Here is a 19,906-nt window from a genome sequence, read left to right on the forward strand (position 1 = left end):
ATTTATAATAATATACTCCTTTGAAGCGTCTACTGACATCGGCAATTCGCCAAAACGATTACCTCCATAAATATATTGAATACCGCAGGCCTGGTGGTGGGAACAAAAAGGCTACATGAAATGTTTTGACTATACTAAATATACTAAAGTCACAAATTTTGGTAAAATTTTTGTTTATTAAAACTCACAGTTCAGTAAATACATTTAACTCGGAAAGCATTTTGAAATAATGGTAGTCTGGCATCATCTTTATACTTTAGTATAGTCAAAACATTTCATGTACCATTTTGTTATCGCCACCAGTTTTGCGGTATCCAATATATTTATTGAGGTACTGAGGTAGTCGTTTTGGCGAATGGCCGATGTCAGCAGTAGACGCTTCGCCTTATTTCAGTGGCGGATTTACTATAAAATTTAATTTAAAAAATATAAAAATTTATCCTACAAAATGTATCTCATACACGTTAAAAAATTAAGTTACGGAGTAAAATATAAATAGAATATAAATGCATCTGTATTAGTATTATCTAAGATTCCAAATAAGAATTTTGTTTGAGTCCGGCGTCTACTAACTAATGAGAGGGGGGCACCAACATTCTTAAATTGCTAAGGGCAGATATTGGGGTTAATCCGGCCCTGTATGTTACTTATGGTCTCAGTCAAAGTAGGCTCCCTAACGTTTTGAAAATGAGTATCGACTGACCACTTCCGTCATCTCTTCATTTTAAACTTAATTTAAATTCAATTGAAGTTTTTAAATTAAATAAAAATGGCACTTCAAAGGTGGCTTCGAAATTTAAGAGGCCCCAAAATTTTAATTAAATGGAATATTTAATTAATTCAATATAACCAAAGGGTTCCAATATTGTACGTTTCCTCCTCTGACTTTTGACATTTTCAACGGGTTGACTAGTTTTTTGTTGCGGAGCCTAGGAGGTGATTTGCTTAGGAGGTAATTTCGAGCTTTCCGTAAAGAACCACTTAGAGGCCATTTTCATCTTTAAGTGTCCCAAATGTTTTACTTGGCTTACCTACCGTGCCGTATTTCTGCCTAGGCCAACCTAGGCCGTGGCCTAGGGGCCCATCCTTGGAAGGGCCCTCCAGTGACCGTAATTACTGTATTCGAAGGCATAAATCTATAATATCAATCGTAATTTATATTGGAGAAATTCCTAGGTAGAAGATTTTGTTTTAAAATTACCAAACTTTCTGCCTGACAGTTTACGGACGCAGCCTTAAATCGCAATGTTGCATAATTATCGCGTATTTAGTCGACCATTGTTAAGAGCTTTTATTAAGTAATATAAACGTAGAGCTCAGACTTCTACGCTGAATCAGGGAAATTCAGGCACAGCCTAGTTCCAGGTATAATAGTAAATGCAGCGCGTGAAAAGGGGGCCCAGACTCCTTAGAATGTTTACTTATTCATAAATCATACCTTAACATACTTAACTGTTTTAGAAAATCACTTTAGGACGTACTAAACCCCGCACTATTTTTTCATGTTTCAAGCCCATAACATTATCCTTATAGGGAGATTAATATTTATCTCTAAGATAAATATTATATACTTCTGGTAAGAAGTATTAAAGTTTTAAGAAAATATCCTTGAAATTTTTGAAAAGTGTAATTTAAATTTTCTTTAATCAACAAAAAAATAAAATTAATATAATCTAAAATTATCTAATATAAAAAGTTTGAATATAATTAATTTATTTCGTAGGCTATATAAAAGTTCGATGATTGAACAAAGTTTATAATAATTATAGCGTTGAATTGATTCTCAATTCAGATTGCCTAAACTGTCAAAGATTTCAAAAAAACAAAATAAATTTTAACGACTTTAGGTAGAGCCGTGTACATTTCAAATTCCCTCTAGTAGCTGGCGGCACCTCTCGGCGAGATGGCGTACTATTTTTCGTTCAAAAAAATCCATAATACGGAGTGTACCACGTGACGCTATCTTGACGAATCGTAGCGGTAGGTCGGGACGTCAGCTTCTTTCTTTCGTTGAATCGCGTTTTCGGGGGAACGGATTCCTGTTTACAGCATAGACCGAACGTTACGCTTACGGCGAGGTCGGTGATCGTTGATGTTGAAAAGGTGGATGATTTCGATGTATTTCAACCGTTGTTTGTGATCGTTTGACAGTTTATCGAGACTACGAAACATCGTGACGGATAATGTAAATGTTACACTGTGTTTCTAACAGTAACGGTGGAATATTTTTCGTCGTTTTATTCGCTTCCAAATCGAGGTTTTAGCGTAGCGAGCGGCCGTTCTCCGGGAACCTAGGCTTTAGCTCTTCGGCAACGGATTTTTACGTCTCCCCGCTCTCGTATCGACCTTCGCCAGTGGATCTCCGCCTCAACGACGTTACTTATTCATAGGAAGCTCCTGCCTTGCATTTCGCGTTGGATTTTCACTGGGGCATTGCTAAAGCATTGATAAACGGTAAATCCTGGCTTATGGTGTACTTGGATTAACGACGGCAGCTTTGATCTTCGGTGAGTAGGCTACATATCTCTCGATGTCTTTTGATCTCGCGAGCGAGCGAGCCGTGCCTTGGAAAAATGCGAGCGACCCCTGCTGGCAGCGGCCATCGCTAAACGCGAATTTCCACCTTTTAGGCCTAGGACCCGTTTCACATCGACAAACAATTACCGTTCGCGTTAGCTCCCATATTGTGGAGGAAATTCAATAAATTCGAACTCTAGGCCTTGCTTCGAAGTATAATTCTTCGATATATCGAACTTATTTGATTTTTAATCAATGTCTCGATTGATTTTTAGTTTCATTTCAAATTTTACTCGCTTAATACATTATCGTACTGCGGTGCACCTAATATATTTATTTATCTCGCCTCGTATATTTGAGCTACCACCGTTAAAGAATGAATATTAAAATAATACTGTATATTTGTAACTTTAGGGTGACAAAGCAGTTAAGTAGGCCTAGGCTTTGATAACATTAATACACTCATTCATGGAGGGGTTGTAAAAAAACGTATTGCCTCCCCCTGGAAATTTGAATCGGCCATTGACGTATATTAATGACTCTGCCATTGACATTGATAGTATTGATAGAGAAAAGGAATTTCGAGCAACGCCTTGTTCTTGATTTCCATATCAATTCTGCAGCTTACCATTTTCCAAAGCATGGCTACGCTTTCATTGTATCCCAGTGCTACAATTAATCAAGCAAATTAAAACGTTAGTAATCATGATTAAATATCGCAGAGCTATAGAATTAGTGTGATGGTATTTGATCAGTATATTCGTCGTAATATTTTTTAAAACTATTGGTTATTAAATCTATTTTGGTAATTAATTGTAACACGTGAATAGTGTATTTGTGCAGTAATGATATTACTTGAAACTCTTGTGTTGGTTTAAATTCGCTACCTGAGAGCAAAAGTCAAGTTAGTCAAGATACGTGACTATTGAAAGAAATTAAAAATAAGAATCCTTGAGTGTTTTTATATTAAGGTGATTCAGTACAAAATTTTCAATATATATTTTCACTCTATTTTTATCAATTTTCATTATTAGATTATCATTGTTATTATGCTAGATTTCAAGCTTATAACTGGTTTTTCTCAAATAGGGGTAATCAGACTTGCTTGACTCTTGCTCTAAGGTAGCGAATTGTTTGTGAATTTCTTGTAGATAATTAGAGATATATTTTTTGCATATACTTGATAAAGCGCTTTCTACTGATAATGCGTATCTTGCTCTATTATTTAATTATAATTTGCGTAGAGTACTAATTAAATTATATAATGTCAGACTAGTAACAATAGTGATGGTTGCTTGTTACTGAATATCAGAAGAATAACATTTAGGTTTAATTTTATAGTATAATATAACTTGATTAAATATGAAATACATTTAATACTATTACAGTCAATAGGGTGGGGGAATGTAAATATTAATATACCAGAGTTTGGTGTATTTCTAACACTAAAGAAATTAATAATCAAACTAAAAATAAGTTAACCGAATATTTTAAAGTAAATTATATTGTATTGCGAATTGAAATAGTTTTTACAGCTCATTAATTTAAATAACAATAAGCTATTAAAATATCGAGTTCGGTTACTGTTTATTTTGCTAAATATAGCAGGGCCCCCAGAGGTCCTATAATTCCTATAAAATCCTATAGTTTCAAAAATGTCCTATAACATCCTATATTTTTAGAAAATTTCCCAAAAAGTCCTATAATATCCCATAATTTTGATATTTTGGCCTTTTCAAATCCCGCTAGATTTAGCAATAGGATACATTCCTATACAAAGTAATTCTAGTCTATACTTTTGTTATTGTTAACATGGTTAGCTACTAGTATATGTTTGTGATAAAATGGTTAAATATAGTTTCTATTTTTTAATTGAAAATCAAAGATTTATTTCACTAAAGATATATTTTGTTTTTAAATGCATAGTTAGTAAATGAAATAGCAAATATAGTCCTATAAAATCCTATAATTTTGAAAAGATAGTCCTATAAAGTCCTATAATTTTGAAAAATAGTCCTATAAAGTCCTATAATTTTGAAAAATAGTCCTATAAAGTCTTATAATTTTGAAAAAATAGTCCTATAAAGTCCTATAATTTTGAAAAAATAGTCCTATAAAGTCCTATAATTTTGAAAAAATAGTGCTATAAAGTCCTATAAAAAATTGAAGATTTGAGTGGAGGCCCTGATATAGAAATACTAGTAATTTCAATTTCGAATTGCCTTGATATTTCCAATTTAAAAATAGAAATTTGGGAGGGTCTCCTAGTCTTCGTTCATTAACATAATGGAAAACTCCCAAGAGCTATTGGGCGCTTACATCTAGTTACTTTTAACGACCGGAAACGTATCGGATGACACGGCGTGCGCAAACCAAACCGCAAAAACAGATAGAGAAGGAGATAAAATCCTAAACAGATGAATACAAAATAAAACCCCGGATTGTCGCTTTTCTGGCTTTGTCGCAGCTCCAAAATACAGAATTTGTTTTATCGCTTAATCATGACAAGACATTTACATTGTAGTGAAATTGTTGGATAGTTTATTTTAAGAAATAAATTTTTCTTGATGTACAAGATTTTTGGCGTTTTGTATCGTACAGGGTTGCCACACGTCAGTTAAAAATCAGGGAATTTAAAAATGGGGCTAAAAAGTCAGGGAATTTTAAGAATTTGTAAAAAGTCAGGGAAAATTTCTTAAAATGGTCAGGGAAAACTGGGAATAGCCAGGGTATTTGAATCTGAAATTATTGTGGCAACCCTGTCGTAGTAGTAACTATTAATGATTTATCATACCGCCATCTATCGTCTCTAAAATAACTGTTACTTTCTGTATGATGCACATGGTGTGAAGGCCTCCGCTGCCATATACACCAATAAAGTCTTTCTTGTTTTTGAAAAAAAAAATTACAAACAAAAGGGAAGACCAAGGTGACGTCACCGGTCATAGGTTATGACGTCAAAATACCATAGTCTGCTTGTTCGCCCTTTTTTCAGTTTCAATAATATAACCGCCATCTAAAACTTTTGCACTGAATAAGGCAGCGCGTTCTTAAAATTAGTCTCGCGAAAAAGTACCATCGTGGCCAATTGCGACGAAATAAAAGCGCGTGTCAAAACTATCGAAGTTGGCTGTACTTGCGGTATTGGAAACTACCTTTACATTATTGAAAATTGAGAATCGCGCACGCGTCAACGTATTGAAACTCTCTTATTAGGGTATAGTTTTGATAGCAGAAGCCATATGGAGAATCCCCTTTTGTATTGGCTCGGCGGAGGGACTGGGTAGAGTATTCCTTTAAGGGCGCTCTTATCGTTAATAGCCTTTTTGGAGGTCGTATAAACATTCCTAAAAAGGCCTCTTGCCATTTTCAAACAACTCTCGGTTTCCGATATTTCTCATTCTCTGTTTAAACGAACGTTTCCTGTTGCGCGTTGAATTTTGAAGGCGCGTTACTTAAACCCCGCTTTGTCGATGCCAGTCTCATCGTCGCATTCAACGCTGTCCACGACCGGAGAGTTTCCAAATGAAGTGGTTCGATCCGTTTGATAAACAACGTTGAGCTCATCCGAAAGCCAGACCAATTCGGCTTTACCGTTAATGTTTGCGTCACGCGATATTAACTGGGAGGGGGAGACGGCCAAATGCTAAGTACACAGGGTAGTTTTATTTAAACAGTGGAAATATCATACTCTTAACGATAATGTTCCCGAAATCCCAGTCTGCGAATATGAATTTCACCCAAATTTTGGTTATATAACGGGTGTTTTATTTATGAGTGCCAAGCAATCTTATTTGCGCGAATATAAATATATATATTCATGATACCATTTTTACGTACAAATGTAATGGCGAAGTATTATATCAGGAGTAAATTATATATGCAGTAATATCAGAAGAAAATTAGATATGCAATAGTATCAGATGAAAATTATATATGTAGTAATATCAGGAGTAAATTATATATGTAGTAATATCAGGAGTAAATTTAATATGTAGTAATATCAGGAGTAAATTTAATATGTAGTAATATCAGGAGTAAATTTAATATGTAGTAATATCAGGAGTAAATTTAATATGTAGTAATATCAGGAGTAAATTTAATATGTAGTAATATCAGGAGTAAATTTAATATGTAGTAATATCAGGAGTAAATTTAATATGTAGTAATATCAGGAGTAAATTTAATATGTAGTAATATCAGGAGTAAATTTAATATGTAGTAATATCAGGAGTAAATTTAATATGTAGTAATATCAGGAGTAAATTTAATATGTAGTAATATCAGGAGTAAATTTAATATGTAGTAATATCAGGAGTGAATTTAATATGTAGTAATATCAGGAGTGAATTTAATATGTAGTAATATCAGGAGTAAATTTAATGTTGTAATATCAGGAGTAAATTTAATGTTGTAATATCAGGAGTAAATTTAATATGTAGTAATATCAGGAGTGAATTTAATATGTAGTAATATCAGAAGTAAATTTCATATGTAGTAATATCAGAAGTAAATTAGATATGCAATAATATCAGTGGTAAATTATATGTGCTATAATATCAGTGGTAAATTCGATATGCAATAATATCAGTGGTAAATTAAATATCCAATAATATCAGAAGTAAATTATATATTTTAACAAATGTAGATTTAATTTTTGATAAAACTTACACATACAAGTATGAAATCAAAGAATTTTAGATATGCGATAATATCAAAAGTGTAGTAGATATATTTCATCAAATATAATTATTTATTAACGATACCATTTTTACGTACAAATGTATTGTCGAAGATTTCTTAGCTATACTATAATATCATAAGTATATTTATGTATATTTTTATATCAATTCCATGTACAACTTGGTATCGTAGCATTCTTAGCTATACAATAATATCAAAAGTATATTAGATATTACAGCAAATATAATTATTTATTAATGGTACCATTTTTACGTACAAATACGATATCGAAGTATCCTTAGCTATACAATAATATCAGAAGTATATAGTATTTTACAGCAAATATAATTGTATATTTTTATATCCCTTCCATGTACAACTTGGTATCGTAGCATTCTTAGCTATACAATAATATCAAAAGTATATTAGATATTACAGCAAATATAGTTATTTATTAATGATGCCATATTTACGTACAAATATGATATCGAAGATTTCTGAGCTATGCAATATTATCAAAAGTATATTTTGTAAGAGATATGATATATATTCGTTATAATATCAAAGAAATTCCATTTTTAGAATATACAGCTTTTTTATTTACGTCAAAGTAACCGTAATTGGTAATTACTCGGTTCATTCTAAAAGACCGAAACAAGTTTCTGGAAATTCTGGGGTTATAATTGGCGTGTTATATTATAAATGGAACCGTTGACCCGCTTTGTTACAAATTACCGTATAATGACACTCTATTTAGACTCTTTAGGTCTCGGTCTATCTTTATACAAAACGGGTATATGCTAAAGAGGGAAATGTTTTCATCTTTAAGAATAACTTGACCTTTTATAGTTAAGATACAAGAACGTATTTAGGTTACTGAGAAGGTTTACAGAAGGATCGTAGTTCGTACTACCTAGACCATTACGTAAACGGACTAGCACTTGTATTATTATCTTTTTCTTTATGCAATAATTGAGCAAATAATAAATATTTTGTTTTGATGAATTAAAAATTATTTAGCTTCTACAATTGAAGCTGCTTGAACTAAATTAACAGTTAAATTATTAACGTTTTCTCTAAGGAAAATGTAATTACGATCGACACTAGACGGCATTGTTTAATTGGGAAAGTTATGGGTAACCATTTGAGGATCTTGGGTAGTAAATCAGGCTAACGGGTCTGGAAGGAAGATCTGTACGTTCTCGGTAACCTGAATTCGTTCTTGGTATATACAATTACCATAAAACTTTTGGATGTTTGTTTATAAGCTCTTTTCCCCCCGATTTAAACGTGGGAACGACCGTTATATTTTGCTAATAAAAAAAACTCTGAACGAAACAAGAAAAGGGTGGTTCAAACGGTGAATACGAGAATTTTTGCTAAATTTTGTGTGCGCGGTAGACTTACTTAGAAAATTTGTTTTTGATTGAATACCGCTATATTATCATTAATTTTATTCCACCTACTGGCAGAGAACACGAAAATATCATCACGTGACACGATGTTGCCAATACTTTTTTTTCCCTTTAGGAAAAACAGCCCCCAAAATGGCGACCATGGTCAAGGCTAGCAAATAAGACTAAATATACTATATTATCGCCATCTTTCGGCAGGGTTGGAACTTTTTATTTAATTTAATTAATTGACTCTGTATAATTAACGGATATTATACTTTTAACAGTTAGCTAATCTTGAATTAAATTGAATCATAATTAAATTTAATTACTTTTTAATATATTAGTTGTCTCAGAGGTATTTTAATTTTTTAAGAACCTATTTTTGGTAAAAAAAATTATTTATCCGTTGAATTACATTGTGTCATTGAGAATTTATTTATTTATTTATTGTGTCACTTTATTTAAATTTTGATAATAATCAAATTGATTTAAATCAGCCAACCATGCATGTCTCTACATGGATACAGCCGATATATCGGCTATTCGTGGCTGATAAAATCGGCCGATATTAACAAAGTTATCTATTATAACAGTAGTGTATATGATAAAATCATTGTAAAAGACTGTTCAGTACACTGTCGTACCATTTTATTATAATTTTTCATTAAAAAAGTTTGCAAGAGCATATCCGAATATGTTTATTTTCATTTTACGTAATACATATTTTCTATCACAAATCGAAAATCGTTATTTTTTATTGGTTACTCTTAACCCTCTGTCTAAATGAAGGTATGATCTAGCTTCTGAAGCCTGGCGTACATTGCGCGGTCAATCAAACAAAATATTATCATTAGTTAGGCCTAGTTAATCGAGAATTGTCTTAATTCTAAACGTTTTTCCTGAAAATATTTTTCTAATACCGGTATCGGACAATATCGGCTTAAACAAAGCCGATATTGACCGATACCGATATTAGAAAAATAGGTCGATATATCTGTGAAAATTTATTTCAATGTCTGACTATTTTCCATAATTTCACAGTTGATTGAACAAACATTATCGGTAGAGGTAGTCTAGAATAGCTAATTACAAGCAATCAAATTTATAGCCCCTTCTCTTTACGCGTGTTCGACGCGGAGCAGTCAGGGGAAGAAAAGATGCTCCTAGATTTTTTCAACTCTTTTTTTTTAATGTTTTTTAATGAGACTGACTTGTAAGGTGTATTTTCTATGGAGGCAGGAACCCCTAGTTTTGAGTTTTCGTCAATGTCTGTTCCTTGTTCCTGTTCCCTCAACCGTTAAGTTCTTTTTTTTCCGCTCTGCTGTAATTCAGGGGTACTTAATGACTTTCGCTTTCTGCCGAATCTCTGAAAAGAGGAAAAAGACATTAATGACTGATTTCGAATGTCCAATTTCAACACAGCCTCTCCGGCTCCCTTCTCTCTTCAATTGATATGAAATTACTCTTTCTGTAGAGGTAATTTTCGATTCGAGACTGTTGTAAAAGAACTACATAGTTGCCCTTAATGTAAGTCTCAAATTCTCTCAAATATCATAAATCCCTCAAGAGGGTTGCTAACAGAACCTGAAAAAACTAGAATTCCTGGAAAAGGGAATTTCAATATGTGTTTAAAAGTCAGGGAAATTTAAAAATTAGTCTGAAAGCAGGGGGAAATTTAAAAAATTAGTCTGAAAGTCGGGGAAATTTAAAGAATTAGTCTGAAAGTCGGGGAAATTAAAAAAATTAGTCTGAAAGTCGGGGAAATTTAAAGAATTAGTCTGAAAGTCGGGGGAATTTAAAAAATTAGTCTGAAAGTCGGGGGAATTTAAAAAATTAGTCTGAAAGTCGGGGGAATTTAAAAAATTAGTCTGAAAGTCGGGGGAATTTAAAAAATTAGTCTGAAAGTCGGGGGAATTTAAAAAATTAGTCTGAAAGTCGGGGGAATTTAAAAAATTAGTCTGAAAGTCGGGGGAATTTAAAAAATTAGTCTGAAAGTCGGGGGAATTTAAAAAATTAGTCTGAAAGTCGGGGGAATTTAAAAAATTAGTCTGAAAGTCGGGGGAATTTAAAAAATTAGTCTGAAAGTCGGGGGAATTTAAAAAATTAGTCTGAAAGTCGGGGGAATTTAAAAAATTAGTCTGAAAGTCGGGGGAATTTAAAAAATTAGTCTGAAAGTCGGGGGAATTTAAAAAATTAGTCTGAAAGTCGGGGGAATTTAAAAAATTAGTCTGAAAGTCGGGGGAATTTAAAAAATTAGTCTGAAAGTCGGGGGAATTTAAAAAATTAGTCTGAAAGTCGGGGGAATTTAAAAAATTAGTCTTGAAAGTCGGGGGAATTTATAAAATTAGTCTTGAAAGTCGGGGGAATTTAAAAAATTAGTCTTGAAAGTCGGGGGAATTTAAAAAATTAGTCTTGAAAGTCGGGGGAATTTAAAAAATTAGTCTTGAAAGTCGGGGGAATTTAAAAAATAGTCTTGAAAGTCGGGGGAATTTAAAAAATAGTCTTGAAAGTCGGGGGAATTTAAAAAATAGTCTTGAAAGTCGGGGGAATTTAAAAAATAGTCTTGAAAGTCGGGGGAATTTAAAAAAAAGTCTTGAAAGTCGGGGGAATTTAAAAAATTAGTCTTGAAAGTCGGGGGAATTTAAAAAATTAGTCTTGAAAGTCGGGGGAATTTAAAAAATTAGTCTTGAAAGTCGGGGGAATTTAAAAAATTAGTCTTGAAAGTCGGGGGAATTTAAAAAATAGTCTTGAAAGTCGGGGGAATTTAAAAAATAGTCTTGAAAGTCGGGGGAATTTAAAAAATAGTCTTGAAAGTCGGGGGAATTTAAAAAAAAGTCTTGAAAGTCGGGGGAATTTAAAAAAAGTCTTGAAAGTCGGGGGAATTTAAAAAAAAGTCTTGAAAGTCGGGGGAATTTAAAAAATTAGTCTGAAAGTCGGGGGAATTTAAAAAATTAGTCTGAAAGTCGGGGGAATTTAAAAAATTAGTCTGAAAGTCGGGGGAATTTAAAAAATTAGTCTGAAAGTCGGGGAAATTTAAAAAATAGTCTGAAAGTCGGGGAAATTTAAAAAATAGTCTGAAAGTCGGGGAAATTAATAACGGTTGCAAATAAGGAACCTTTACTAAAATATAGGTTAAAAATAAAAGTATGGAACCAATTAATGAGCCAGGGAGAATCTCCGGAGATGGTCATGGAAAACCTGGTTAAGTCTGGGAATTTGAATCTGGAAAAACTGTTGCCACTCTGCTCTAGTTATACTAATGTCTGAAAATCACCTATTATACTTGAATGTATTTATGAAATGTCAACTAACCTAAATTTAGTTTTTAATTATAAATGCAATTTAATTAAATGGTTTACGTTACAACTGCACTCGCATTATCAATTTTTCAAGACAGAGGCATAAAACGATTAAAAAAAACCAATAAAAATCAGATTTAAATCAAATAAATTTAAAAAACAAATGAACAACGTCATTGTCTTTACAAGGGAAGACCTAATCACTCTGACCTTTCACCCACAGTCAACCCATAGTTTCCATCTAGATCAATGTTAATAAGTGGAACAAGTAGTTTTGAAAACAGTTGCAAATACCAGCTTGTTCAATGAGTTTTACCGGTGAAGGTAACAATACGAAAATTGTGAAAACAATTTTGTGTCATCATGTAAATGTCACACTTTTTTGTATATTGTTATTATAAAATTAATAGCTTACAAATAATAATTTAAATTTGATATTTAAAATTTAGGACTTTTGGCGACATTGATATTTTCCAAATTTCAAGTTAAACATCAATGTTTTTTTCGAAGTAATTTTATTTTTAGCATTTAGTACAATTTACAATAATATAATTTCACCAATGGGCTACTAATGACGTCAAACTGACCAATTTTATTCCTAATACACACAATCCCCCGGTGTATTAAATATATTTTAAATATTAAATTTTAATTTGAACCAATTTTCATTCATCTTGTACTTAATAAGCACTAGAGGAATTGGTAATTGAATATTTTGAGTTACCTGGCGAAACACGGATACGGTAATTTAACGTGATCTTAGTACACACAAAAAAGGTTATTTACCGTTGAATGTAACCCGCTTCCGATTACAAAATTAATTCGGTCAAAAGCAGGGTCTACCTGTAAACGTACTGTCAAGTCGATTTGACTTTCCCCACTCGCTTTACGATTCTGCGAAACCTACTTTTTTTAACTAGACAGCGTAATTTCCACATCCAGAATCGGAAATTGAGGAAATTGTTTAGGCTAATTGTATCGGAAATTGAGGCTGATTATATTTGTAATTTTTTCGTTAAAAATTGACCAGTTCCAGTCCATTCTGTATAGAGGGCCAATCTTTTTTGGGTGAACGCAACATGGCTTGGTCGTATCTGGTTTCGTCTGCCTCAACGCAATTTATTTTTATAAAATAGGACATTAGTATGGAAATCCTATTAGAAAGGATATGGTGGGGTGCATGCGCGTGCCCGTAATCACAGTTTGGGGCGCCAACTGTATATAACGCCTTATGCCGGAAAACAATGGGGTATGGGTTTTCGTGTTAGGGTGAATGGTGTGGTAGGTCGGGGTGATTCATACTATACCGCGGGATGATTCACACTGCGTTACGAATACGCCAGGGTGACGCGCGTTTGTCACGGATTTACGGGCATTCGCTGTTTCCAAAAAGGCTAAGCCCCGTATAAGTCGCTCGTGATTAATGGACCTAGCTTATAGAGGAAGGGGTCCCCGCGCCAGGCATGGAACTTGGGTCCTGTCTACCGTGTACACTTTTTTTGGTCTACTTTGCTGATTAAAGAATTGAGTAATCTTCTTTCTAAAACGTATTAAAGTTGATGGATTCAAAAAGATATAGATCTACTCGGTTTTAAAAATTACTTTAAAAGAGCCCGTTCGTACGGCTCAATATTTTCCTTCGTATAGAATTGAGTGAAATGGGTCTTCGATATTTATCGACACAGGCTCCACCACTCGGATTAATTGAGTGGCTTCAGATTTATCGGTCAAGTCATATAGTTGAGATACTCACTGTGGTATACGTTAATTTAATTCATTAAATTGACCAAACTGGAAAAGGACTAAGGTTGGTCAATTCGCCGGTAAAATTGGGTAAAGGTTACCACGGTGGGGCGATTCTCGGGTATAGGTTACGACGGTGGTACGATTCTCGGGTATAGGTTACCAAAGGTGGGTCGATTTTCGGGTATAGGTTACCAAAGGTGGGTCGATTTTCGGGTATAGGTTACCAAAGGTGGGTCGATTCTCGGGTATAGGTTACCAAAGGTGGGTCGATTCTCGGGTATAGGTTACCAAAGATGGGTCGATTCTCGGGTATAGGTTACCAAAGGTGGGTCGATTCTCGGGTATAGGTTACCAAAGGTGGGTCGATTCTTGGGTAAAGGTTACCACGGTGGGCGATTACCGGCGGTGGGTCGGTTTTCGGGTAAAGGTTACCGCGGTGGGTCGATTATCGGGTAAAGGTTACCCAAGGTGGGTCGATTATCGGGTAAAGGTTACCCAAGGTGGGTCGATTATCGGGTAAAGGTTACCCAAGGTGGGTCGATTATCGGGTAAAGGTTACCCAAGGTGGGTCGATTATCGGGTAAAGGTTACCCAAGGTGGGTCGATTATCGGGTAAAGGTTACCCAAGGTGGGTCGATTATCGGGTAAAGGTTACCCAAGGTGGGTCGATTATCGGGTAAAGGTTACCCAAGGTGGGTCGATTATCGGGTAAAGGTTACCCAAGGTGGGTCGATTATCGGGTAAAGGTTACCCAAGGTGGGTCGATTATCGGGTAAAGGTTACCCAAGGTGGGTCGATTATCGGGTAAAGGTTACCAAGGCTGGTCGGTTAGCAAGGTGGGTCAATTCTTTGGTAAAAATGCTCACGCAATTAAAAAAGTTTGGCGATGAAAAATGAAGTCGGCAAGACGGTCGACGACAGGTCGCTGATGGAGCCCCTGGTGACAAACGACAGAGGCGCTTCGTCGTCGCAACGGGAGGAAGTCGGTAGTTTCCGCGGGACCCCGAGAAAGGAAGTCAAGCGCGCTCTGATAGCTTCTGATTATCAATTCCCCAGAGAAGATCTAAGGGAGAAAGTAGCTGGGGCTCACTCGGATAATATTTCAGTTTGCTCAGTGGAACCCTTTCTTCTTCGAGAGGAGACACTCTGGGATTCCCGAACGAAATAAAACTGATTATTTAACGGGTGAGCGCTTCAATGGTGTGTAAAATCCTTCGACCCCCTTTGGCTCCGAAAGAGAAACCGCCACTCTACCGTGTCCCGCCTCACCTGTTTTTGCATCCACTTCATCTTCAGGTAGCAACCGGGCGCGCGTGGAAGAGCAGAGCCGGATAGCACGGAGCGCGCGGAGAGGGGGATATGTCTATCATAAATTTCCATCTCCCTTTTTGATCGTTTCCTCTCCTCTCATTTTAAAATTCCCTCTTCTAATATATTTTTCCCAAATTTCGTTGCCTCGAATTTCGAAGCAAATCAATCGATAAAGAGCGGGGCTCGGGCCTTCGAGGAAGAGAGGAAGATAGGATAGGTGACTGCGAGCCATTCTCCGAATCGTTTCCGATTTGGCGCGTTTATCGTTATCGCCTCGTGGCACGTGCTCCTCCCCCCCCCCACACCTCCCCGATTTCCGTTCCCATTTAAAATGCTTTCCAGCGACTTTGAAACTTTTATTTATTAATCCCCCCCCCCCCCTCTGGTAAAATGCCGCCTATATTTTTGCCGAATTGAATTTATTTAGATACCTATGGTTGCTTTCGGCTCAACTCGACCCCATTTAAAACCTATAAATCGAGCTAAATAAACGGCACGTTACTAAAGGCTTTATGTCTAAATAAATACTCTGGATCTGTAGGACCTAGGAGCACAAACACAGCACCCCACACAGGCTTGGCAAAAATCAGCCAGACTGGTTTAATTAACCCTGGTTAAAACCATTTTTTTTAATATTGAGAAAAGGATTAGAAATATTGAAAAAACTAAAACTTAACGTTCACTTTTTGTCGTAAGTAATGAGAGCTAGATATAAGCAATTAGGGGATCTTAAAATTCATTTTGCGCTTGAAAATACGCTGCCATGTTAGGGTATAAATACGGATAAATAAATCTGCTATACCTCGCGCCAAAACACAAGGAGAACGCAACCCGTCAAAAGTCGTGCATTTTATTGCGTACCGTTTTCATTGGTTAGAAGCTTTAGCGCCTGCGGCCGTCGGAAGGGGAAAATTCGGAAATTGTCTTCCCCCCGCCCGTAAAACGTTTAGAGTAAAGGCTCGTCCAATGAAATTTGTACACAACACTGCGTTTAAAGGCTAGCTGCGTTCTCCTTGTGTTTGTTGCTCCTTGGTGGGACTGACCTGGTACGTGTGTTGAAAGTGGTATAGAGATAGGAAGATATGTAATATGACTGATAAGTAAATATACCGAAAAAAAACCTTACATTAATCAACTTAATTTCGCTCATAGTTAAACGTACGCGTGAAATTTAAGCCTGTTAAAATAACCTAGTTACGCAAACACAATTTAAAATTCTTTGAAATTGAATTAAAACGAAATTTATAGGAAGGCCGTATTCAATTACTAACGTCTACGCTTCCGTTAAATTTAATTTTCCTGCGGTAGAAATGCATTACGAAATTAAACTTGTTGAAATTCAGTATAATGGAGGATTCCGCTATTCTTTTAATATATTACCGTGATCATGGAGAGAAAGTGAAAGGAGTCGTAAAGATTGGCTCGATCGCACCACGTGATGCAAATTCGTCGCTGGTGCGAGGGTTTCAAATGGGGTTGCCAGTATTGGCATCCTCTCCCCATTGAGCTTAGATTCTTGGTTAAAGGCTTACCACTGTCACCCCCCATTTATAAAGCTTTCTCTCGCTCAAAAAGTCAGTTGTTCTTTTCGTCTCCTTCCTTTTTCTCCATGGCGTGATGGTGGGTCATTTCAGCGGCGATGCAAAGCGATTAGTCGCCGCTCTCCCTTTAACGAAAATGAAACGGTAAAAAATAACGGCTTCGTAAAGTCGTAAAATGGAAACCGCATTTGAACTAGCTTTGTAAAGGGGGCTTTCATTAGGGAGGTTAAGCAATGTCAAACTGCTAGAGATCTAAACGTGCTAAATATTAGCTTTAATCGGTACTCTTTTTAAACCCAACGTAAGTCCCATTAGTATTAAGAAAAGAGCCGTTAATCTATAATTACGTTGCATAAAGTCAGTTAGTCGAAATAATTACTTAATAGGTACTTGTGAAGTGACGTAGAATTGACGTCATACCCAAAACATTAAGCGCCTCTAGTGAGATAAAAGCTGAATTTAAAAACCAAATCTGAAGCCCTCTAAAAATTTGTTGCATTTCTTGTAATGATTCCTATTAAAAAATTATCATGGCACAGATACATGGAATCAGTGAAAACCTGGAAATATCAGTGAAATTTATTTAAAGCAAAAAAGTCAGGGAAATATCAGGGAAAATTAAAATTTACCTGAAAAATCAGGGAAATCAGGGAAAATAATTATGATAACTCCAAATTATGTGCAATTTGTTTTAGTATTACTGAAATTATTACTTAGTATTGAATTCATACGTTCAATCTTGACTATATTATATTAGAAAGTGTAACAGTAATGCTTTTAACATTTTAGAGACCCCTATTGTTTAAAAGAGTACACCTGGAAAATATTCAAAACTACTCTGGAAAACCTGGAAATATCAGGGAAAATGGTTTTTGAAATATTGTATGAACCCTGAGATAGGGAACTGACACTTACGTAAAACTTAATTATACACTTATGACAACTTCTACACCTTTAGTTTCTACGTATTTATGGGCGCTCGAACTCCTAATATCGGCTTTAAAATCGTTCTGCCGTTGTTTTGTGAGTCGAACGTAGTCTAGCCCCCCCCCCCCCCCCCTATTCTGAAAGTTTATGGTCGATTTCATCGTCGAAAATTCTCGTTAGGCGGCGCTTCCTAAGAGAGTCCTAACGATTTCAATTTTGGCGAGCTTCCCTGCGAGGCAAATTGGGTAGCCTTGGCTTCAACCTTTAATAGTCGTAATATAAATTTTGAAAACTGATTCGATCGTGGCCGTAATTTCCGCCAGTGGGTTTCGCTTCCCATTTAAAAAACGCGAAAGGCAAATCGATATCCAGCACCCCTAACGGGGAAATTTAATAGGGGTTTCCTCCCATCAATACTGATTCGCACGCGAGCTAGCGATAATACGAATGAGTACAACGTTAATATAAGCATATTGTATTTACTGCATTCAATCATGTACATTTTGTTGGTATATTCCTTTTGGGGTTTCTTGGCCATATTTTGTTTGACCTACCATATCTCTGCGCGATGTATTTCGTAAAAGATCTCGCTGGGGTCGATTATTTTATTTAAGATATACGCGGTGAGTAATCAAAAAGCATTCTTCCCTCACGAAAAGCGTCTTACTGATCTCAAACACGCGATATTTTCTCTTTTGTTTTATCTGCTTTTAATGTTTACGCTATATAACCCAACCTTACCTTAAATCTATACGCGTGCCATTTTAATATTACTAACGGTTGGATATTTTTAACCCAACTTTTAAAACGCACACAAAACACTGTTTATTTGCTCGTAGAATTTAAAGCGAACGAAATTTCGTGTTGCTTATGTTCGTGTTAAATATATAAAAAAAATGTACCTATTAAATTTGAATTGATTTTTATTTATCTGGTTTGAAGATTGATTACAGCCTTGAGGCGAAACTTTGACGCGTATATATTTTTTTTATCTTTTAAATTTATGCGATGACATTTCTTAACGAATCGCTGATTAATAGATTCTTCCTTATTAAATTACCATAAATATAGCTTATATGTGTGTCACACTTATAAATTCTCCTAAATACCCCTAATCCCCTTGCCTCGTTCTGATTAGGTCTTGTTAGATTATCCGTAATTATTGGACGTTTTCTAGTATTATCTGTGGTTATTGGGGGTTTTCTAGGATTATCCGTGATTATTTGGGCGTTTTCTAGGATTCTGTGATTATTTAGGCGTTTTCTAGGATTATCCGTGGTTATTGGGGGTTTTCTAGGATTTTACGTGGTTATTGGGGGGTTTTCTAGCATTCTATGTGGTTATTTGGGGGGTTTTCTAGGATTCTACGTGGTTATTGGGGGGTTTTCTAGGATTCTACGTGGTTATTGGGGGTTTTCTAGGATTCTCCGTGGTTATTGGGGGGTTTTCTAGGATTCTACGTGGTTATTCTGGGGGTGATTATCCGTGATTATTTGGGAGCTTTTCTAGGATTCTCCGTGATTATTTGGGGGTTTTCTAGGATTCTCCGTGATTATTTGGGGGTTTTCTAGGATTCTCCGTGATTATTTGGGGTTTTTTTAGGATTCCCCGTGATTACTTGGGGGTTTTCTAGGATTCTGTGATTACTTGGGGGTTTTCTAGGATTCTCCGTGATTACTTGGGCGTTTCTTAGGATTCTCCGTGATTACTTGGGGTTTTTCTAGGATTCTGTGATTACTTGGGGTTTTTCTAGGATTCTGTGATTACTTGGGGGTTTTCTAGGATTCTGTGATTACTTGGGCGTTTTCTAGGATTCTGTGATTACTTGGGCGTTTTCTAGGATTCTCCGTGATTACTTGGGGGTTTCTTAGGATTTTCCGTGATTACTTGGGGGTTTTCTAGGATTCTGTGATTACTTGGGGGTTTTCTAGGATTCTGTGATTACTTGGGGGTTTTCTAGGATTCTGTGATTACTTGGGGGTTTTCTAGGATTCTCCGTGATTACTTGGGCGTTTCTTAGGATTATCCGTGATTACTTGGGGGTTTTCTAGGATTCTGTGATTACTGGGGGGTTTTCTAGGGTTCTGTGATTACTTGGGGGTTTTCTAGGATTCTGTGATTACTTGGGGGTTTTCTAGGATTCTGTGATTACTTGGGGGTTTTCTAGGATTCTGTGATTACTTGGGCGTTTCTTAGGATTATCCGTGATTACTTGGGCGTTTCTTAGGATTATCCGTGATTACTTGGGCGTTTCTTAGGATTATCCGTGATTACTTGGGCGTTTCTTAGGATTATCCGTGATTACTTGGGGGGTTTTCTAGGATTCTGTGATTACTTGGGGGTTTTCTACGATTCTGTGATTACTTGGGGGTTTTCTAGGATTCTGTGATAACTTGGGGTTTTCTAGGATTCTGTGATTACTTGGGGTTTTCTAGGATTCTCCGTGATTACTTGGGCGTTTCTTAGGATTCTCCGTGATTACTTG

At 35.6% G+C, this 19,906-nt stretch overlaps 1 protein-coding gene across 4 annotated transcripts in view; it reads left to right on the plus strand.

Moving 5' to 3' along the window:
* Positions 1–2,027: 2,027 nt before the first annotated feature.
* The window catches only part of LOC149922442 (semaphorin-1A-like), a 267,931-nt gene continuing 250,052 nt past the window's right edge, over positions 2,028–19,906 (plus strand). Inside the window, exon 1 of one of the 4 annotated variants that reach the window (XM_090164285.1) lies at positions 2,028–2,507. The gene's annotated coding sequence lies outside the window, so the exon portion shown is untranslated. The remainder of the gene's footprint in view (positions 2,508–19,906) is intronic. The other 3 variants (XM_090164282.1, XM_090164283.1, XM_090164284.1) reach the window with 3 other exon arrangements.

The sequence above is a fragment of the Leiobunum rupestre genome, chromosome 11 (genome assembly GCF_980474605.1).
Source record: "Leiobunum rupestre chromosome 11, qqLeiRupe1.1.hap1, whole genome shotgun sequence".
Taxonomy (NCBI): domain Eukaryota; kingdom Metazoa; phylum Arthropoda; class Arachnida; order Opiliones; family Sclerosomatidae; genus Leiobunum; species Leiobunum rupestre.